The following is a 24,374-nucleotide window of genomic DNA, read 5'->3' as shown; positions in this document are numbered from 1 at the left end:
TATTCAAATGCAAACTCAAAAGAGATTTCTGCATTTAGCCAAACAGTTGGCTTATATTTTCTACAATTAAATACTGTTGTCTTTTAAAATGTAAAGAAAATCTATTTTTAAAATTTCTAAATCTTAACAATGTAAACTGGTATAGAATAATAGTAATTTCTTGGATATTTTCAAAGTAATATTGTCTAACAATTCTCGAAAGTTTTACAACATTTTTCAAAACTCATACCAATAAAGCTAATTCTCTAAACAAACTTCTGAGTATAATTATCCTATATCATGAGGCACAAAGAAGTTAAGTAAATTGCCCAACGTCTCAAAGAGACTAAGTTATAGAGCCTGGGCTAAACCGTCTGTTCTTAACAACAGTAGAAACCGACTCCCCTGGCAAATTTGGACAAAATCTACTCTTTGGACTTTATAAATTAGAATGGTTAGTTATTTAATTTGGTATTATGTGTACTTACATGCACAGACACGTGTGTCCTGTGATTTCCCTTCAGTCAAGTTCACTGACATTTTAATGTCAATTGTAAAACACATGAGGCTTGGTGCCCGGGGTACCAAGGATTCTCTGAGACCTTTCTGAATCCTCACTGAGGATGGAGGGATCTGGGCACAAACCCTTCCAGTGAGGTGGGTGAACTTGCCCTCTGGGTTGTCAAGTGGCAGGGCTGTAGCTGAAAAACTGAGCCACTGTTCTGTTTCTCTGCTGTGTCAAGTTCAAAACTGATGAACCAAGAATGGGGCTCATCGATTTCCAAAGAAATGGGTTCTCTGCTTTTTTTTTTTTTTCTTGGGTCTCCAGGGATGAATATTTCTTGTGGCACTTCTGACATGGTTATAGCCCTTGTAGGTCAGCGGTAAACAGATGAGGTTGATGGATGAAAATGGCAAATCGACGGGACGACCTCCCCCAAAGTCCACAGCGGCATGCCTGGAGAGAGCCAATGAATCTCTCTGTAATCTTTGGCTAATGGTCAGTCTGAAGCTTTTTCTACCAAAACAAATAAATATATGTCTGGAAGAACCAATATTGATTTTCATCTGGGAGATGTATTAAGCGGGAGTAGCTGAGATTTGAAAGGGACGAAGTAGGGGAATAGTGAAGACCAGGAGACCATGTGTACCTTGCATGGAACGAGCAGTAACAGAGCCAGGTGTAGATATAGGCATCTCCTACATTTTGAGAGTTGGCACTATGCCACTTCACTTTTATGAAAGACCTACTTACTTAGTGCCTGTTTTCGCTAACCCAAAAGAAATCTGAAGAGGATGTTCACTTTCACCAAAAAGAGGCGAAAAGCAAAAGGTGTGTCCAGTGTTCCCCGCCAAGCTCCCTCCCTGGGAGCTACACTCAGCATCTCAGCATCGAGCTTCATACTTCTGAATTGTACAAGCATCTCTTTATCTCTATTTCGTGCATCCATTAGCAAGACGTGTCCTACAGTATCAGAAAAGCCTAAGAGAAGGTATTTTGGGGGATCTGGGAATGCTCAAAAAATTTGCTATATGAATTCATGGTAATTGCTTCTTAGCCTTATGCTATTTTGGTTTACGAAAGGTTTCATAGATATGCTTTTCTTCTGGACAGCGGGGGGAACCTATACTAGGACAGGTGCTTATGAGCTGGGGAGTTTATTTTTGAGGGGAAGGGAGGGAATGTGTGTGGTCCTCCTAAGTTTTGTTTTGTTTTGTTTTCCTTTCTGAATAACTGAGATTTTCTCCCAATCTACAAATTAATTTAGTGAAGTATATTATTTCTAAACTTGGGGTAATAATAGCAAATAACAAAACAACAACAACACAAGGTCATAGTAACTACTAGACCTTATGTGATAACTGAAATAGATAACATTCGTAAAGATGTCTGAGCCTAAGTATACTCATGGTTGATAAATACTGCTATTGTTGGGCAGCCTGGGTGGCTTAGCGATTTAGCGCCGCCTTCAGCCCAGGGCGTGATCCCGGAGACCTGGGATCTACCTGCATGGAGCCTGCTTCTCCCTCTACCTGTGTCTCTGCCATTCTCTCTCTCTCTCTGTCTTTCATGAATAAATACATAAAATCTTTTAAAAAATACTGCTGTTGTTGATGTTGTTGGCTGAGGGCCTATTACAAACACCTCCTCTTTGTTGATTTTCATCAGACATTATTTTTACAATGTACTTTCTATTTATTTTCTCTAATAGAGTCATAATAGGCTTGTAAGCAAAGTCAATTTCTCATCTTTTAGCAAATGGAATTAAGGTTTAGAAAAATTAATTAATCAAACTAAGTTACATAGGCAGGAGGTCAGAAATCAGACTTAGATTGTCTAAGTCCAGGGCCCAAGGTCATTCTCTTACTATGCATTGTAAATATTCAGCAAAGAATGGGATTCAAATTGATACAAAGGCAGAAAATGGGGGAGTGAATGGATAGGAACTATGCATAAATAGGCTAAAACTTCATTTTTCTGTTAATCCACACTTTTCTTTCTCTTGACATTGTTTCTATCCTAAATATTCATAAGCTTTCCAGTTTTACCTTTAGGACTTGGGTGATTTGAATTGTCCTCATAAATTATAGGAACCATCAAACTTTAAAAATGATCCCTTACGTTATCTTTCGCAATAAAAAATTATGGTAATATATCCAACAAATGAGAAACCATTCAAAAAGGAAACAGGCTTGCACGTTATTAGTACCTAACTCACAGGGTTTAAGTCCCAATTATTATCCTTTAAGAAAATTAGGAGACTTATAGACTGGGCTTCCACAATATCCATAATTTGCTATTTAAATAGGATATTCTTGAATGCTGTTATAAAATAAAACACTTCCAGCAATTGTCAAGTTATAAAAGGGTTCATGGGTTCATGATATGTTATTCATGGTATGAGTTTTCCAGAATTAATGAGGAAGTAGTGAACTTCTTAGTTTGTTGCTCTGATATAGCCAAGGGAAAATGCTGGGATACAATGAATGGGCATTCAGCCAGCAGGCCATTTCCTAATAAAAACAGCATTGTGCCATAAACATATGAAAAATAGCTTATAAAACACCACACTAGAACTTACTGAATGAAAGGAAACAAAGGATATGATATTTTTTGTAACATCCCCATTTAAAAATAAATGTTCTTTGTTTTGGTCACCAAGATAATGCCTAAAATAGTTTTGATAATCACCATTTGTATTTATGTCACTTTTCCCCTTGAGCATCAGATAGGACAGCCACATAATACAAGGCATCTAAAATATAACCTTAGCAATAGTGTTGTCAGGTTTAAAATACTCTTATTTATGGGCCTTTGGAAATTATTATTTTCAGCCAACATAAGTACCTACTGAAATGGGAGTCAATAAAAAGAAAAGAAACAATTCTGGAGGGACTTTAGCATGGAAAAGGACACATTTAAATATAATTAGGATTTGACACTCACTGAGTCTCTACTTCATGCAAAAATACTACAAATAAGTTTAGTGTTATTTAAGAATTATAACTTTCCTACTCAACAAAAAAGTGATACACTTCATTTAGAAAATGATTTTACCAACGGTATATAGTTTTTGGAAATGACAGTTTAACTGCGACTGCCAGTACCTTGTTACAAATTATTTTCAATCCTACGTGCAGGGTCCCCCTGTGCTATCCCAAAGTAGAGCATTCCTAGGAAACTGTTCAAGCATAAGACGAAGAAGAAATTATCACTAATTTATATGGAAAAACTTCTGAGCATTACCAGACCTAAAAAAATAAACCCTCTTAGGCTTGTCTGATACCATGGGACACATCTTTTTAATGGATGCACAAAAACAAAAAATCAAGATAAAGCACAGATACTCATAGATACAGTTCAAAGCTGTGGAGCTTGCTGCTGAGATGCCAGGTTCCCAGGGAAGGAGCTCGGTGGGGCCACACTTGCTGCTTGGGATGCACGCTGCCTCTATAAAGGCTGGCAGCAAAACAAATGCTGAAAGGTATTTTTGCTTTTCATCTTTTTTGTAAAAGCCAAAATCCTCTTCGGATTTCTTTTAGTTAGAGAAAACAGGTACTAAATATAGGTCTTTGTAAAAGTGAAGTAATATAAGGCTGACTTTTGAAAACAGGGTGTGTGTGTTGGGGAGGGGGTACCTGTAGTAATTTTTTGTAGAAAGCCAAAGCAACTAATAGGGTATCAGAAACAGGAACCCATCAGCTAATGAATAAAATTTTTTTGTTGTATCTGAGTGACACACACAACAGATACACCAGTCATTTTAGGCGTCAACTTAGAAATGGTAATGGCTGTGGAAGTGCATTAATCCATTCAGAATGTCTGGGAGGACTTCCACAAAGGAAGCAACATGTACATTAGCCTTAATGGGTAGAAAGAAGTTTTCCAGACAGGAAAGGAAAATGGAGATTCCAGTCAAAAGCCTTCAGAGAGCCAAGTCTTCAAAATCAAAATGTGAGATTTGATTATGCTTTGGGAGACTATGACATAAAATTGTGGATTGGGGAGGGAGAAGCAAATTGAAAAGGTTAGTTGGGATTTCTTTTACTGCTAAATGTGAAAGTAAATTCAATCTCAAGTACCTTTAGCTGAAAAGATAATTTGCTTGTGTTCTTGACAAATCTAGGGTTAGAGAAGTGGAAGCTTTCAGTTTCTTCTCAATTCAGGGCCTTTCTCGATTAGTAGGATTTAGTTTCTTTCTCTGTATTGCTCAGCTCTGCTTCTGTTGGGTTCATATTTTTCTAGACATTCTCTTTACCGTGGGTGTGCATTTTCTGTCCTTCTTCCCAGTTCAGATCTGGAGGGAAAGAGATCAAACCTCTTTTGATCACTCCCTCCCATCCTTGTAATTCATTCTGATCATCCATCTAATCAGGTTCCCACTTCTGATCAGTATACTATTGACCAATCGTGTGGTGATACCCCACTCCTGGCACTAAGGATAGAGCCCCACTTGAATAACAGAGGTCATGGGTTATGGCAGTTGAAAAACAACAAAGGTCCAAAATAGTCTGTCCCTTTGGCCACCTCATATGAACACAATCTTGTTCTTAAATTCCTTGTTCCCAGTTACTGTATCCAGGTCCAGATCTATGCCTCTGGTTAATTTCAATTCTTATTCATTAGGTCTGGATATAGCTCCTCATGGTCCAGCAAACTAACAGGGAATTTACCTGTATGAAATATACCTGTATAGAATACAATAACTTATCATTTGCAAAGCACAATGACAGAGAAAAGAAATATTTGCAATAAAACTTCTGTTGGATGAGGCAAATGAGAAATAAAATACAGTGGCTAAGAATTCATACCCTATGTAATACCTAGCTAAAAAAGAAAAAGAAACAAAGAAACGAAAAAACCCAAACAGGGTTCTTTACCCTGTTTGCTTTAATGCTAGAAGGAGTTGTTTTGTCAGTAGTTCTGAATCGGTTGGCCTGATTCATCTTTTCTGGGTTGGTTTCTTTTTCTTTCTTTTTTTCTTGAGGGGAGCGGGAGTAGCTGAGGGAGGGCTGGAGGGCTGGAGGGAGGCGAGGTGAGGGAGGGGCCGGGAGGGAGGAGTCTTTCTATCTCTCTCTCTCTCTTCTCTCTTTCTTTCTTTTCCACTTTCTTTCTTTCTTTCTTTCTTTCTTTCTTTCTTTCTTTCTTTCTTTCTTTCTTTCTTTCTTTCTTTCTTCCTGGTTTTCCTCAGTGGTCAAATGGGAGATGTACATGTGGAGTTCGCCCCACCCCCTTCCACTGGGACAGGATTAGGAATTTGGCATGTGCCTTAGAGATGGTAATTAGAGCCTATTGTTTTCCAGTGCTAACAGGACAACTCTCTTAAAATTTAATGGGCTCTCTTGTCTATGTGTTCCAAACTATTCCATGAGTTACCACCAAAGGCCAGAAATGTCTTCAAGTGCATCTTTCTTTTTTTTAAGATTTTAAAAGTTTATTTATTTATTTATTTATTTATTTATTTAGAAAAGGAGAGGGAGAGGAAGAAAAAGAATCTCCAGCAGACTCCGCATTGAGTGGGGAGCTCGACGCCATGTGGAGCTCAGTCCCACAACCCAGAGATCATGATGTGAGCCAGAACCAAGGGTCAGCCACTTAACCCACTGAGCCACCCAGGCATCCCCTTCAAGCAAGTCTTTGTAGTAGAATCAGTTCCCATGTTTTTCTCTTCATCCTCTCCAGCCACATTGCCCTGCCCATCCCCTTCATCTAATTGTCTAAACCTTGCTTCTGACTTGGGACAATTTACCACATTGACTGAGGTGGAAGATAGAACCTCTCTGACTCCTGCTCCTAAGTATATAGGTCATGTGGCATCTTTGAGGTGGGGTAACCATTCTCTTTTCTAAGTCGTTTAAAATAGGAACTTCTTTGGAGGAACCTGATGGAAATGGCTTCTCACAGGTTTTAATATTATTTCCTCCTATGTTTCCTACATCCCTGCTTTTGTTGGCAGTAACTGTAGTTTGGAAGACAGAATTCAGCTTTCTAATCTTTTAAATTTCTCAGTGACCTTGAATAGGTCTCAGGGGAGAAAGGTATTTCTTGGTAATGACACGTTTTTTTTCCTGCCTGCATTTTTTTAAAAAGATTTTATTTATTTGTTCATGAGAGACACACACAGAGAAAGAGAGAGAGAGAGGCAGAGACACAGGCAGAGGGAGAAGCAGGCTCCATGCAGGGAGCCCGACGCGGGACTCGATTCTGGGTCTCCAGGATCACACCCTGGGCCGAAGACTCCTGTCTGCCTTTAAGTGCAACAATTTCAATGTAAACTTGTCTTCTTCTTATTGGACTTCTAGAGAACCATAGGAACAAGACCCACATTCCAAAATCTCACATTTTTCATATCGAAACCAGGAATGCTTTTGTTTCTGTAGGGAAATTTCTGAGCACCATGCTCAAACAGGTGTATATTTAACCATTTCTACCCTCTAGAACCTCTAGAACCCTCAAATACTATTATCTTCCCCCAGTAGAAGTGTGAGAGCTCTCTCTTCTCCTTGGTTCTGTCAGTTTTGAATTTGGTGTCAGTTGTTGGCAACCTTCCATTCGTAGTGCCAGCTTTCGTATCTTTTGATAAGTGAGAGAAAATACAGTGCAGAGTGCTCTATCACAAAGGAAGTGTATTAACTCATAATGAAAAGTCCAGGACTTGCTTGATCTTGGGGGATTTTAACATAATCAAGCTGTCTTTATTCATGTTTTAGATTCATGTTTTCTATGTTGATTCTTTTATTTACTTGTTTACTTATTTAAAAATTTTATTTATTTATTTGAGAGAGAGATTGAGAGAGAGAGAGAGAGAGAGAGAGAGAGAATGAGTGGGGGGAGGGGCAGAGGGTGAGGGACAAACAGCTGACCCCCTGCTGAGCAGGGAAGCCAACGCCAGGGAAGCCAACATGGGACTCCATCCCAGGACCCTGGCATTATGACCTGAGGGCAGGCAAATGCTTAACTGACTGAGCCACCCAGGTTCCCCTTGATTCCTTTTTGAGATAGTGTGCTGGTTTTGTACCATTTTTGCTAACTGGAACCACAGGGTTTTTTTCTCTATGATTCTGGGTTAGGGTGTGCCACAAGTGAAATGCATAAGATTTAGAAAGTGGAAGTGAAGCTGTAGGCATTAAGCTTTGAGAATCAGTGTAGGGTGCCAAGCAGTGCTGCTGACTGCACATGTGGATTGTTGTTTTACCTTGCAGATATGGGACAGCCATGTGCCCTATAACTCTTTTATCTATTGCTGCATCTCATCCTTCAGCTTCTCTGCATCCAGGTAGAGCATATGATGCATTAAGAAATGCATCATCTGCTTCATCAGGGAACCTATGATGTCAAGATTGGGTGAGAGAGAGGCTCAGGGTCCAGTTTGCCCTTGTGCGTTCTAGTTTATCTTTGTGGTTTCCAACAAGAATTCATGGGTTCCAGTTTTCTCTCATTCTCTCTCCTCATTTCATGCCAAGTTTCACTTCTTAAATGTCAATTTTAAGCCTTTCACCAGACACATAGGCACTGTCCTTCCCATAGATTTCTTCAATAGCCCCTCACAATTGTGTAATGTCTAATATTAATAATAAATCCCTTATTACATGTTGCTTATAGTTTTTCCATTTCCTGGTCAAACCCTAATAATTCAGATAGGTTCTCTCTTTGTATTTACTCTAGACAAAAGTAACTTCAAGTGACATCTTCCCAAGTTCAAGTCTAGTGGAAAAGGCTTGTGTCTTCTTTAAGTCCCAGGATTCTTTCTTATTGGATCACATTGGGTCATCGCTTATTTTCTATCAACATCTGTGACCAAGAGGAGAAAATTGTGCTTTCTGGCAAAACCTGCTCATATTTACACTCTTAAATTAATCACTGTGGTATAGGGAATTCAGTGTATTGATTGGCTAATTCTGAGTCACTCCTTGTCTAATAAAGTGAGTGCACTGAGTGAAGAGGGGTTGATTTCCAAAAGACTTCAAAATGTTGCTATCAGGGAGAGAGAGGAGAGAGAGAGGGAGAGAGAGAGAGAGAGAGAACACAATGTTCATTACAGGGTGAACTATAACCTGTGCTGGCCTTAAAAATCTGGACATATTTTATAGTGATGGAGAATCACTGAGAATTTCTAAAAGCAGGGGACTTACATAATCCAGTAGACTTCTAGCTCCTCAATGTTGAGATCAGTATTTCACTTGGTTCTGTTTTCTCCATTCTAGCCTTGTGCCTACATAGTGGTTGGTCAAAAAAGCCTCAGATTGTTGAATAATATGACCTGTGTTTTTGAAAGATGGTCAGATACTATGTAGAGTATAGTTATGTGGGAAATAACTGAGCCAGAATTATGGACTTGCCTGGATAATAGATTAGATGGAAAGAGGAAGACACTAGGCTGGAATTCTGGGATATACCAATGTTTAAGGGCCAAAGAAAAAAATGATGATAAAGGAGAATGAGAGACAGCAAAAATGTATGAAGATAACGAGTAAGTCTTTTTTGTGACTTCATTAGACTAGTACATGGACTAACACTCAGCAAAATTGAATATATTTATATGCTTAAGCAATTTTCAAATGCATTCATAGTAGTGCACGGTTCTGAATAAATGAGAAATGGATTTTTTTATGGGAAGGAAGTAAGTTTGAATTAATAACCAAATAAAAACAACTTTAGAGGCAGGAACTGAATAAAACATGTCTGTTCTTAAGGAAAAAAAAGTTATATGAAAATTTGACAGTTTATTCAAGTTTATCTTAGGATGTCTGTACGAATTCAATTTTCACTAAGTACTGTAACATTTTGGGACACTCCAGTTTTTTTATTTATCAGTAACACTTTAAAATGTCTCCTAACAAGAAACACACATATAATACATAAATCTGCTATTCTTTCATAGTTACTTCAGACTTTTAGAATTCATTTTTTAAAAATCAGTCTAAGTATTCCTTTAACCAGGGCTACCCCTAAACAGAGGACCTCAAGGGCATGTAGGGTTTGTGGTTTGTATTGCAGCTTCTCAAGATGATAGCATGAAGATGTGTAATATCTTTGAGCTGTCTTGTGGATTTATCACTTATGGATATAGTGATCTATTTTCTCATGACTTGACTATAATTACAGGCTTTAAAAACAAACCGTGTCATGATTGGTTGAGGAATTTAAACAGTATAATTGTCAAGTATCAATTATAAAATTCAAAGCATTATATAGATATTAGCAGTATTGTTTTGTTCTCAGAACATCAGCAATTATGTGCAACAATTATTGCCACGCTGCATATTTTTAAAATCCCTTTAGTAAGATAATTCCTGCTTCAGTGATAATAATATTTTATCTATCCTTTGTTCTTTCTGCCCAAGGTATTAAAAGTTACCAGCTCCCAGAGTGCTTTTTTCCCTAAGTTTTTGTTTAAAAAAAAGGCCAACAACATACCAAAACAACAACAAAACAAACAAACAAAACCTCTACCATAATAAAGAATTCAAATTCAATTCAACGAAAAGGTAAACTGCTAGTTAGAGACTATGACTATCCGTGAACTAGGATTGTGTTAGTGAAATATCTCAGTGCCAAGCACATCAAAAGAATTACAGTGACTTGCAGGCTCTTCTTCACATAAAATTTTCAGGTCAGTTCTTTTAACACACATAAAAATAAAACTCTGATACCATGTAATACAAAAATCAAAAAGTAAATAATTTGCAAAGCAAAAGAAGCAAATAAAAAAATCAAACTCTTCTAAATCTGACATTTGAAAATTAAAAAAAAAAATTCCTTAAAATTATAGGAGCTCCTGGGTGGCGCAGTTGGTTGAGCATCTGACTCTTGGTTTCAGCTCAGGTTGTGATCTTGCGGAGGTAGGATCAAGCCCTACGTGGGGCTCTGGGCTCAGTGAGGAGTCTGCTTAAGTTTCTGTCTCCCTCTCCTCTGTCCCATCATCCCCTCTACAATAAATAAATAAATATTTAAAAATAAAATAATCATTATAGATAATGATAAGCCATTGGAAAAATCATAAAAATGAGAACCCTACATTACAAAACTGATATAATTGGTTCAAAGCCAGATGTGAGTCCATGATTAAACAATAACACAAAAATGAAATGAGCCTTTAACACAGAATAGTCCAGAAAACAATTTAAAGTCACACTTAAGAAAAAAAAAAAGAGACAAAAAGAACAGAGGAAGCAAAGAAAAAAGGAAGGAAGGAGTTCAAATAAATGGGTTAAAAAACAAGAAAAAATAGTGGAATTGCAAAGGAAACATAACTTAATTCTTTGGGAGAAAAATAGAATGTTAAATTTCTAGAAACTGTAATCATAAAATTGACATTTTCATGAGAGGGAAGGAATACAAAAATATATAAATAGGATATTAAAATTATAGGATAATACCGTATACTCCCCAATACTAATATCTTTAAAAATTTCTATGGAATAAAAAAAAATTCTATGGAATAAATGATCTTGTGGGCAGTAATAAACCTCTAAATTATGCCAAGAAATAGGAAGTAAAATGAAAAAATACATATTGAATAATTATTTCCACATAAAGCTAAATAACAACAGATGATTTATTACAAATTTACAACGTCCAGATTTAACATTTCCATGCCAAATCATGTGGTCAGGAGCATAGAAAAGGATAGAAAATTATCTACAGCCTTTGAAAGTAATATTGTTCTGAAAGCATAATCATTTTTATGTTTGTAAATGTGAAAATTCAAAATAAAATCCTAGAGAATTATATAAAACAGATTGTTAAGAAAGTAATCACTATTTTCACATACTTTTATTTCACAGAAAGATGGTTAAAAAGTAGCAACATAAAATATTTTATATAAATATTCAATAAGAAAATATGTATTCAATGAGACAAAAAGAGCTTATTTCAAAAGAGACTAAAAATGTATTTTGATAAGATTCAGTATATACTACTTGTCAAATCTATTAGAACATGAGGAATAGAAAAATCCTTCTTTGTTTCCAGTTTTTTCCACTGATCCACAGCAGCCACCTACTTTTGCGGACCCACTCTGCTGTGATTAAGATCTCTATTTTAAACATTTCACTCTAGCCTGACTTTTTAGCCTTCTGGTTCTATTTCTCTACTAATTCCCAGGACAGCTATTTGAATTAATTCACGTCTTCAATCCACTTATTCTACCACTACATCATCTTGGCCTCCTCACCCCCATCTTCACTTAGTTCAGCCTAGTTTAGATTACAAGCTGAATCATCAGATTCCCTTGTAAACAGATTAATCTCCATTATTATCATCTTCATCCCTTGTAATAACTGTCATTTCACTCTAAGTTAACCACAATTCCCAGAACACTTTCAACCAGTCTCATAGTCCTACTCAATTTCCCATGACTGGAGATGAGGACGTGACCCTCGATCTTCTTTCCACAAAGTTCCGCCAGCTTCTCCAGCAAGACTCATCTTCAGATGATGATTTATTAGTTTCCAACTCATAGATTGATTAGATGCAGGCTATTAGAACCTCTTCTTCTGCTCCTAAAGATATAAAAGCTTTGCTGGGATTTGTATCCCTAATTCTACCTTCTACCTGTGAAAATGGGAGATGTCTCCTTGCTCCATCCAGGCTAACATCTCCACCAGAGTTTTGTCACTTTGACACATACAAGTCTAACAACTTCGTTCATTCTGCTCGTTAAAATGGAAGCACTCCTGCTCTGACCACAGGTGGATGATTCTGCTCACCTGAATTGAATCCCTTGGGCCTTCTCAAGGGCTTGCCTCTTGCCTCTGTGTGAGGCACCTTTTCTTCCCACCCAGTTGGTTCATTCTCGTGAATATATAATCAGACCCACAGGTTTATTCTGATGGGTGTACAACAGACCCTTGGAAAACTATTTGTTTTTAAAGAGCAACCATGATCACAACAAAAACAAAACTTTGACCCATATTAATCTAGTTTCTCTGTATCCTTCTCAACAAACTACAGGTAATATTTCCTACTCATTGCCATCAAACCATTACCTTCCATTGATTTTTTTTTTTTTTACTCGAAATGCTTTTAATGTAAATTTTTGACAAAGTAACACATGACTGTGGTAAAGATTCAAGTTGTGCTAAATGTTAAACAGTACCAAAGTAAGCAATTTTTCCATCATTGATCTCCAATGCTCTGGTTTCTTTTTCTTGAAATGATTATGTTTTTGTTATTTTGGACAAAGTATAGCACATTTTGCTTTTTCACTTAATGATTTATCAAGGAAGTCTTTTGTGGAAGTGTATGTAGGTATGCCTCATTCCTTTTAACAAATTCATGAAAAAAAAAAGAAAAAAAACAAAACAAAACAAAAAACAAATTCATGGCTTGCTATCCTATAAATGCCACTCTGAAAATCATTGTAATTATATTTTCTGGCATATGTTTATAGGATAAACTCTTAAAAGTGGAATTATCAAATAATGGATATGTTTATTTACAGTTTTGATAGATGTTCTGAAATTGCCTCCCAGGGACTCGTACCAATGCATATTTGTACCGATGCTGTATGAGACAGTCTTTTTTCCCATGCCCTTCCTCACTCAGTGTATTAGGTAGCTTTGCTTTTTGCCAAGAGCATTAATTGAAAGCTTGATAGCCAAGTGTAGGTTTTAAGAACAGTTTTATTGAGGTATAACTGATATACAAAGAACTGCTCACATTTAATGTGTATAACTTGGTGAGGTTGGATATATGCAAACACTTGGAATCCATCGCCACAATAAGGTTAATAGACAAATCCAACATCTCCCAAAGTGTCCCTGTATTCATCCCTTTCTTTTCTGTGGTAATAACACTAAACATCAGACCTCCCCTCTTAACAAATTTTGAAGCACATCGTACTGTACTGTTACCTATAAGCACCAGGTAGTACTGCAGATAGGAGTTGTTCAGTGCGTATAAAGTTTCAGTAGGCAGTCAGAATATAAATTCTAATTTACATTTATTTTGTTATGACTGAGTTTGAGATCTTCAAAATTTTATCTTTTTCTGTGAATTCATGTGTACAAATTTTTAAAAAGTGGGTTGCTGATAATTTTCCAACTGATTTGATTCGACAGTACATACATGAAGAGAATTAGCTGATTAGCATATGTGTTACTTAAAAATCTAAGTTACTGAGTTTATATTTTGCTTTTTAAAATTTTTTTCTTGCTATGGAGAACCTTTTGATTTTAGTGAACTCAAATTTATCAATATTTTCTTTAATAGATTCTGCACCATGCCTAGAAAGGTTTTGCACCCTGCTTAGAAAGACTTTTTAAAATCAAGGATAAAAGAGAATTTTTCAGTGTTTTTATTCCATATTTTGTGGTTTAAATTTCTTACTTATAAAAACTTTTTCTGAAGTTTAGTGTAAAGATTGAAGGAAAGAATCCAGCTTGTTTATTTTCTCCAGATTCTACGCAGTTATCCTAGCAACATTTTTTAAAGATTATTTATTTGAGAGAGAGACAGAGAGAGGGATCACGTGAACATGAGTGTGTGGGAGAAGCAGAGAGAGAGAGCAAGGCTTTGAGCTGAGAGAGGGAGCCAACATGGGGCTCGATCTCATGACCCTGAGATCATGACCTGAGCTGAAACCGAGTTGGTTGCTTAACTGATTGTGCTCCAATCCTAGCACCATTTAATCAATATCTACTCTGCTCCCCTACCTCACTGATTTAGAATGCTACTTTCACCAGTAATCAACAGTTCATATATATTTAAGACTATTATGGTTTTTTGTTATATTGACTACTTATTGACAGTACTAATACTTCCTGTTGTTTTATAATGTGTTTTACACATTATAAAATGGGTATGTATGGGGGTATGTATGTATGTATGGGTATTCTATGCTCATTCTTCTGACTCAGATTTTCCTGGGTATTGTTGAAAGTTAATTTCTTTCTTTCTTTCTTTCTTTCTTTCTTTCTTTCTTTCTTTCTTTCTTTCTTTCTTTCTAGATTTTATTTATTTATTTGAGAGAGAAAGCACAAGTGGGTGGAGGGGCAGAGGGAGGGGGAAAAACAGACTCCCCACTGAGTAGGGAGCCCAACCCAGGCTCAATCCTAGAACCCTGAGATCATGACCTGAGCTGAAGGCAGACGCCTAACTGACTGAGCCACACAGGAGCCCCCGAGTTAACTTTTTTCTAAAAAAACATTAGAATCCATTTGCAAAATTTCATGAACAGTTCTGGAACAAATTTATTAGGACCAAGTTAAATGAATAAATTATCTTAGGGAAATTGATATATTTATGATGAGTCATTTCATAAAAAAAATAAACACACTAGAAATTATAGCTTGTTTAATTTGTCTTTTATAATTTCGGTAGTTTTACTTAATATTTTATTAATATATGGATTTTGTGGAGTTTTTGTTAGACTCATTTATAATTTGATGCTACCTGGAATTTTTAAGAATTATACTTTCCAGCTAATTATTGTTCCAATCACTGTTTCACTCAAATGGTTTTTGTCCCTTCCAGTCACTGAAATGTTTCTTGACAAGGTAAACTTGGCCTCTCTTGTGTACAACCCAGTGGTCATTCTCTCTTTATTTTGATTTCCGAGCAGCATTTGACCATATGCCCAATCTGTCCTCCTTTTGGCCTTTTCTTGTGGCCTCTTGAGCATCATATTCTTCAGATTTTCAAAAATTTAGTTCAGCAGGAACTTTCTTTTTATGTACTTTGATGTTCTTTCCTCTTTATCTGACTTTCAAATGTTGTAATGGATCGTCTTCTCTTTAGCTACATTCTCCCCTAAGTGACTTCATTGGGCGTTCCACATACTTTCTAGTCTATTATATTCAAAATTATTGTTAGAGACCTTTAGCTATTGAAGACTATCATCTCTCTATCAGATTATGTTTCCCTGGGGAAAAAAAATTGCCCATAAGTCTCCAAAAGAAGGTGAATACATGCTTCTTTAAAAAACTCTCAGAAGGAATAACTGACTCCTTCAGACAAATGTGAACTGTAATGTTCACATTTGAGATAACACAACTGGCAAAACAGTGCAGAATTTGACTTTGTAGCAAAACCATAAATAATACAACTACTCTGAAAGCCCTTCAAGCTAGTCTAAATTCATTAGTAAGGGTCATGGAAAATTTATATCATTCTCCCTTTTCTCTTAATTAACCAAGATTTCTCTTAATTACTGCAGGAAAAGTTCTTGCTGTATCTCTTATACTACAAGAAAAATGCATGAACCCATGACTAAGCTAAGAAAAAAGTTACCTCTTTCTAAAACAAACGTATGTGGCTCTATTCCCTGGCTTTGATAATCTAGAACCCTGGCTTCAAGAAGTCTGTCAAGGATTGATGATCATGTTGTATCTAATAATTGCCTATACTACAGTTGGCAGGTATATTTGACCTGTTTCAAATGCTGCTATGTAGCAATTGTCACACAAGACTGTTCAACAACTCACTCTGCAACAGAAAGAGCAAGTGACTAATCCTGGACCAACTATGACTACTAAATTTTCCAGAAAAAAAACTCTGATCAGAAAAACCTCACTTAGCCTAAAGGGGAAATTGAGAAAAAGAAAGCAGCCCCTGACATCTGGAACTGGCCTGGTACTATCCTCTAGGCTGGTGCCATGAGCTGGTCTGACATTTGCAATTAGGCCTTTGTTCACAGAACATCACTATCAGACAAAACCCCTCTGTGACCAGGATAAATCAAGACAAAAGCAAGATCACTAGTAATCATATCTGAGCATTAAAAAAACATAAACACTATCTAAGCCATAAAAGAGCAGGCCATTCCCTTTTCCTGGCCAAGAGGAGTATCTGCTGCTTCTTTTCCACTTACATATTCAGTTTCAGTCTAGTCTTCCTTCCAGATAAATGTATCAGAATAAATAATTATTTTTCAAAAAAAAAAAAAATCACAGAATTACTCCTGCCTCCTGTTAGCATCTAATCCATAGCAAAGACCCATTTCCTCAAATCTTCCTGAAAATCATCTAACAAGGACTCAAATTCATTAATTGTGAGTTTCAGTGGTAAAAATGTAAAATTAATAAACTAGGAACCATAAAGAGTTAAGAATTTTTAATATAAATTATGAAACCAAAAGGAATTTATAACTATGTATCTACTTATTAAGGAAAGTGAGTGTAGCCATCTCATGTTCAATAGAAGAGAGGCAAAATGGTAGCATTTTCAATGGAAATAAGCATAATCAAGTGCTGAGATCATTGTACTGAATGAATATATTAAATATCAAGGAAAGACAAAGCTGGTGAATGGCATGGGTCTCAACTCAAGACTACAGTAGTAATTTTCAATAGGAACAGGATTTCTATCACCTAATGTTCCACTGCTTTATGACATTTCATATCGGGGTTTTATAATATTTGACTTTTCACATGCTCATGTCTTTTCATACTATATTAAATAACTATACTTAAGTTATTGAAGTCTAGTACCTCATAATTTATTTTCTTTATCATGTCTTATACCTAGCACGGAGCCTTTTTTTTTTTTTTTGCATTGATTCATTTTAATATTATTTACTGGTTTATTTTAGTATCTTTTAGAATTATATTAAATTATTATAAATTAGTATTTTGGGGGGCATATGTCATGGGTCAAATAATCACATGTGATACCAAATGATCAAACTGAAGGAGAGAACTAACCTTGTTCAGTTAAATATTTAAAATGTATAAAATAACAGAAAGGAAATGTTCTTTGCTGTTGTACCAACTAAAAGCCATTCTACTATTAAGAATATTTTTTTCATGCAAAGTGAAAATCAAGCATGGTTGAAAAAAAAATGTATTCAGAAGCCCGGGGTCCACCAAAAGGCTAGTATCTTTATCATTTTAAGATTTATGGAAGATTGGCTAATCTGGCCTTGCGTCTTTCCTGGGAAGCTAACAAGTTGCTTTTTCTTCCTCACTCATGCTGTTTTAATTAATCCTACCAGTTGCAATAGCTTGATTTTCTGGAGCAGTTTTGTTCTGTAAACACTTTCTGTGGGTGCTTGGACACATGAGGAGATGAAGAAACAAATGATAGATCTTTTCTAACTAATACTGCTAGTTTACCAAGCGCAAACAGAAGATGAAAGCAGCTTTGTTTTGGTTCCCATCTTTTCTTCGGAGGAAATGCCCAACCATGACTGTTCATTGTTTATAAAAGTCTCAAGGAATTAGTTTTTTTCAGAGCTGATGATTGTTTTTTGAAAAGGAAATGTGAGAAAAAAGGAATGTAGCTAAGAGACAGAAATACCGTTTGAGGGCCGCATTGTTGTATTTAAATCTACGAATCTCCAATACAGGTCCCTTTATATTGCTTCTGGTGAAAACTTGGACGATATTTTCCTCATCAGTTTTTTTCATGACCACTGTCTACTCTGCTCTGTTTTTTTTTTTTTTTTACTAGATTTTCCCCTGATGCTAAGACATACATTAAACTCACATATTAAAAAAGAATTATGACTTTAAATTATTTGATATAACTCCCAATAATAATTCTGCTTTTGTACTGACACTGTCTAAACCCAAGAATACTGGGCATTGAGTTCTTTTTGGTCAATCAATGGGAATACACTTCAAATGCAAAAGTAATGATAATCTTATATGCCATATTAAGGCATTGGGACTGCATTCTGTAGATGGATAAAGATTTATTACAGGTACATAAGCAGTGGAATAAAATCATGGTATCTGTTAGCATTCTGATAGCATTTTCAAGAGGACTGCTAGAAGTCACTACAGGTGACCATTGTTACTACAGATGACATAATTAGGTCTCTTTAAAGTGAGGAAAGATTCAAGAAATGTTTATAAAATAAAAGTATCAGGGCTTGATGATTGGTCTTTTGAGAACATGAGGGGAAGAAACAGTCTCTGAGTTCTAGTTTGTCTTATTTAAGAAGCTTCATGCAGCGCCTGGATGGCTCAGTTGGTTAAGCTTCTGACTCTTGATTCTCAGTGTCATGTTCTAGGGTTCCTGGTCCATCAGGTCATGTTCTAGGGTTCCTGGGTTAGAGCCCTGCATAGGGCAGGGCTCCATATTAAGTGGGGAGGAGGGTCTGCCTGAGGAATCTCTTCCTATTTCCCTGCCTCCCACCACCCCTCTGATATGCTCTCTGAAATAAATAAATCTTTAAAAAAAAAGAAGTCTTCAAATCAATATTATTTCTATCTCCTCATGCATAAATTGAAAACCTGTAATGATATCTAGAGATTTTTATTTTTGAATTTTTATGTTTCTCAATTTCCAAATGGACCAGCCAGTTCTAGGCCTCAAACACATCTACTTGCATCTAAGTACTTTTTGTTTCTCCTTTAATTTATAAATTCTAAGGAAAAAAGCTACAACATCACTAAGGTGTTCTGTAGGCATTAAACAAAGTCAATATTACACAGCCAAAATCAATATTAGAAGGGTGATATTATAAAACAAATACAATTTTATTTTATTAATTGACAACTCTAGTGTTTGGTTATTCTTTGAGTTTTATTTTCCAAAGAAACACCTATGAAATTTGATGTTTTCTGGGATCTTAAAACCACTAGAAGGAACACTGATTAATACTAAAGAATTAGGACTTCCAATGCATTTTAGTATGAATATCAAAATGTAGAATGGGAATAGGGCATATCACTCACAAGCACAATTTGTTATAATTTCAGAATCCCCTTCTGACGTTGAAAGAGAGGATGTTTATTCAATAAATCTGTGAATATGTATATACATCAAATTGAGAATTAAAAAAGGAAAAGTTAGATTATTATTGAGTTTTCCTATTGATACATTTCAAAGATAAAAAAGAAAATAGTTTCTTTAAATAGAAATAGACACTAAAATTATAAGGGTTTTTTTCCCTATACTACTATTACTTTTTAAAGATTTATTTATTTACTAATATTAGAGAAGAGGCAGTGGAGGTGCAGAGGGAGAGAGAATCTCAGAGTCCAAGCTGAGCACAGAGCCCTGCACAGGGCTGGATCTCATGACCCCGAGATCATTAGCTGAACTGAAATTAAGAGTCAGATACTCAGTTGACTGCACCATCCAGATGCCCCATTTTTTTGCCTTTATAAACATTTGTGTTTCTTAAGGATGCAGAGAATAACTCCATATTTAAAGAGATATGAATTTGTTTCATTTTTACTGCTGTAAATGGGGAAGCAACAATTGTTAGGAAATATCTGGTATCCCTGAAGAAGCAGAAAACCCACAGAAATTCTCAATTGACCCTTTTCTCAATCCTTCTTTAAAAAATTGGAACTGCTGTATTTGTTGGGAAAATACCCATAAAAGTATAGTTTCATTTCTTGAGAATGCCTGAGTATGTTCATTGTCCACTGACAACCAAATTGAAGTGGCAATCAACTTTCCAAAAGGTGACAGGGTAGTGCAACTCCTTATTCCAAGATGATACAAGACCAAGACTTTAAGATTCACAGAAATATCTGGAGAAAACACTGGTCCTTTGCTATCTCTAGAATTTTCAGTCTTTTATTACCCTGGATTAAGAATCAGCATTTGAATTCATGTCTTTTCTCTGATCTTTGCTGCCCTCTACTGACCCATACTGCACTTTTTTTCTGCTTAAATCTACTTAATCTTTTTCCAATTAATGTAATTATTGTGCTGAATTAAGTATTTATAAGAAACCAACTTTAAAGATTTCCAACAGGCAAAACATCTACCTTGCCTTAAGGTTAACCCCACTGGTCTAAGGAGTAAATTGGAGGGATTATTCACCATAACTGACCAACTGTTGAAAAGAGAAATAATGTTCCAATTTATTAAAATAACGAAAGTGTAGTTTGATATACGATTTCAAGGGATGGAAGCAATATAAAAACACTTAATGGGGTCATATAAAATGTTCGCATTTTATACCAAATAATACCATGTTAGATACAATAATTACCTAAGAAAGTAACCAGAAAATATAAATGAAGTCCCAGTATTTTTACAAGGATATTAGTAACTTTGATATAAATAACAAAACAAAATTACAAATTAAGGATGCATAATATGGCTGAAATTGAGAAGTTCTTATAAAAGTATGTGTGTATATCTGTGTGTGTATATATATATGTATATATATGCTTATGTACATAATTGTGTGTCATATTGTCATTGAAAACAAAAAATACAGATTTCATATGATAATAATTATGTTTTCAGCCACATAAAATATAGAATTTAAAGTATAAAAAAGAGTAGTATGTAAAAGTGAAGACAGTAAAATTCAGAAAAGGGTTTACCACTTGCACATGAAAAGTGAGTTTATATTTTTGTGTAACTGATTTGCTTTTACTGTAGGATGAATAATTATGCATGAAAAAAAGAAATGAAAAGAGGTGGTATGTGCGTGCATGATAGGGCTTGGTAAAATATTGTCCAGTATTATTTCCATTTAACCTTGCTTGGATCACAGCTGAGGCTTATAGATTTAGAGTTCTGGGCTGAATGGCCACATGGCTGTTATGAAAAATTCATGGTCTCAGGCAAGATTTCAATCACTGCCGCGTCTCTAAAGGTGATAAATAAAAGACCACCTTCATTCACACAGATGCCTCAAACGGTAACATCTATAATGTGATGCCTAAAATGACCTAGTGAAAAAGTAAAGCAAAGCTTATCTTCGGTGAATTCTAAAGCTTTTATCTTAATTGGGCCCGCTATCGAAATTTTCGTACTAGTTTAAGTTCAGAGGTCATTGTTGAATTCACAACACCACCAAACTTTTCATGCTGTTTTAAAACCAAATGAATGAATAGCTGAAATTATCTTTCTCTTCTATTTTTTGAAACTTACACCTCCACCATTCTAGTTTTTCCTTGTTGAAATATTCATCTATGGTTCATTTGTTACCTCCTTCTCTTTCTCTTAAAGTGGGCATCTCTTAAGATTTTGTCCTGTCTTTCCATTTCTCACTCTATGTTCTTACTCTCTCAAGCCTTAAGAATTATCTCCCTGACTGCTTTTCTCATTCCCATTCTGCATTTCTAGTGGTCTCCTGCACACAGGTCATTTGTTTCACTGTCACCTCCAACACAAGTGTAAAATTAAGTTCCTCTCAAACTAATTGGGAGGATGGTAGTGATCACTGAGCTCAGTCCCCTTTTTGGTTAAAAAACTGAGGGCACAGAAGCAAATTTCCTTGACCAAGTTCACACATTAATTGGGAGTGCAGGGAGAATTAGAAATCATATTGTCTAACTGCCAATCAATGCAGGATGCTTCCAACCACACTAAACACCTTGTTCCCTGGCTAGTTTCAGATTTTCTCTCCTACATGATACTTTACAAAATTGTCTTCAGTCATCCAGGTATGAAATCATGGCTTAAAAAAATTATACTTGCTTGCTCCAAAATCTGGTCACTCTATTCCTTTCATTATAGAATCTGGAACATTTAATTTATTTTTAAAAACAATTTGTCTATGTCTACTACAATCTAACTTGCACTGAAGACATGTTAATCTTGACATAGTTCTTGCTGTATAACCTCTTTCAATACCCATCATCCTACTGTGTGCCACGTCCTGTGCTAAAAGTCCTTCAGGCTTTCCTTAAGTAAAGACAAAGGCAGGGAGGCAGTAGTTTCCGGCAAGAGTGAAAACTGAGAATAGGATCCCAGTGGTCAGCTGGAATTCAGAAAGCAGGCCCTATTTTCTGAGAGGATGGACAAAAGCAGTCTCTTCTCCAGCCTTATAGGAAACGAAAATAAGACAAGGACCCATTTCTATGGTTGATATCCACAAGTGGATGAAGAAAAGGACATTGTCTCCTTGTTAGTCAAGGGACAAGAGGTCAGCACAGAACTAAAAGCAAGATGACTTGGTATAGAATTCACTTGAGTTACTTACTGGAGTCTTCATATCTCTTTATCTCAGACAGAGTTCGTCCCTAAGCGTAAAGAGTTATTGAGCCTGCATGCCAAGTGATCTAGCATGTGCAGAAAGGGGCTATTGTAAGTTAATAAAACACTTATTGCTGTTGAAGACTAGGTCTCTCTAAACTTCACAGGAAGCTTTTTGACTCCAAGATGTGAATATCACTCTCATTCCAGGAAGAATTCTGTATTCTTCTCTTCATGATTTTCAAGGACAGATTCCATGTACTTGACAAGGTTACTTCGCTATTAGCTTTTTAGTTAAATTTATATGGTAAAGAAGTTCTTCTACATGTGTAATCACAATAGTCTTGTTTCATTTATTCTGATTATGAAGATCTTTAGATTTTTATATCATTCAACTTCATATTGACAATGATTTTGCAAAATCATACTCTTTCATGAATTAAAAAACTCCACTCATCTATAAATTGTTGGAAGTAGGGACCATGGTTACTCATCTTTGATACTCCACCATATTAGTGTATTGAAAATGCTAATCTGAAATATATATAGTGAGAAGGACAATAATTTAGCATTAGAATATACAAGTTTGTGTATCAACAATTATACCTAAACTGTGTGATTTTAGTCAACTCCCTAAACTCTCGGGGTCTCAACTTTCTTATTTGCTAATGCAAGATAGTTTTCCTCAAAAATTAGGTGATTGTGAGGATCAAATAAGAAGTCTATAAAACTGCTTTGTAATCAGTAAAGCACTTTAACCACAGAACTTTCAGGTATTAACTGAAACGAACAAACAAATGAATGCCCTCTGGTTGACTCCTATGAGTTATTTTTTTCTCCTGCAGCTATATAGAAGACACTTTGCAGCTTTATTAATGATAATGTCATATGAGGTAATGATTAAAAGAGGGTTGAAAGATGATCCTTGCCACAAAATTTCCAATCATCTCCCTGACAATATGCCTAAAACACTCTTTTTAAAAATTTTTTGCATTAAATATTTGAGTCTTTAGGAGGCACCTAATTACTATTAAAAAAAAAAAGCAACATAGAAGAGGTGACTTAATAATGTATGAACACCCATTTACATATTTATACAGATGAATACATCAGCAGAAAATAGAACTTAAAGAAAAAAGTCCTAAGAAAGATATAAAAGTAAAAAGACGTTGCTACCCTAGAGTAAAAATGCACTATGATTCTAGGGATAAGCAGAAAATGGTATTGTGAACACATGGATTGCTCTTACTCATTACTTTGCCTCATTTCCTTCCCAACTTCAATTGTAAGAAGTGACATTCTTCTTGAATGAGAGAAAATGTAAGAAGACATTCTCTCTCTCTCCATATTTTTATTGAACTGACTGCTGTAGATTTATACACAGGAGTTAAGGCTCCTTTGAAAATGTGGTAAGAATAGTTATCTACTGCCTACAAATCCTTGGCAAGCCCTCAGAAGAAAACATTTGTGGTAGATATTTTCCTAGTTTTGCCACATAATGATGTACAATGATGATTAAACTGCCTGTTAATGAACTAAACAAAAAAGCTTACCAAAATAGACAAAATCAAGATAGACATGAATACAATGCATGATTCCATGTAGTTTATTACTTGTGCTGTATGATTTATTGCTTTGAAAGATATATAAAACTCCCACAATTTTCAATACTTTCTGAGAGGGCAGAAGCCTAAGGAATAAAATCATAGTGACTCTTGGATTCTGACCCGCTGTCTTACTCTCAATGTCAGTATAAATTCAATTAAGGAAGTACATAATATATATCCTATAGTATGTTGTTACTTTCAATATACAAGTCAACTATCGTTCATTAAGCATCTTTTAAGTACAAAATACTTTTCTAGGAATCATCTATGTAACTGTGTGTATGGGAAGTGGGTCGATAAGGGAATGGACAGATTTCTTTTTCAGATATTTTTTTTTTTGAGTGCACCCATGTGCTTGACCTACTGGGGACCCAGGCCATCATTTAACAAAATCTTTTCTCTGATGCAGCTCACATTATAGTGGAGAGACAAACAATAAGCAAGAA

General features: G+C 35.7%; 1 long non-coding RNA gene across 1 annotated transcript in view; it reads right to left on the bottom strand.

The window, feature by feature from the left end:
• Nucleotides 1-467: 467 nt before the first annotated feature.
• LOC102156485 overlaps nt 468-24,374 on the bottom strand; it is a 47,141-nt gene continuing 23,234 nt past the window's right edge. The window contains exons 4-5 of the long non-coding RNA XR_005370931.1: nt 4,564-4,778; nt 468-937 (exon numbers count right to left, since the gene is read on the bottom strand). This is a non-coding gene — a long non-coding RNA (uncharacterized LOC102156485). The remainder of the gene's footprint in view (nt 938-4,563; nt 4,779-24,374) is intronic.

The sequence above is a fragment of the Canis lupus genome, chromosome 15 (genome assembly GCF_011100685.1).
Source record: "Canis lupus familiaris isolate Mischka breed German Shepherd chromosome 15, alternate assembly UU_Cfam_GSD_1.0, whole genome shotgun sequence".
Lineage (NCBI taxonomy): Eukaryota > Metazoa > Chordata > Mammalia > Carnivora > Canidae > Canis > Canis lupus.
The sequence above is the reverse complement of the archived record's forward strand: the minus strand, read 5'-3'. Positions and strand labels throughout refer to the sequence as shown.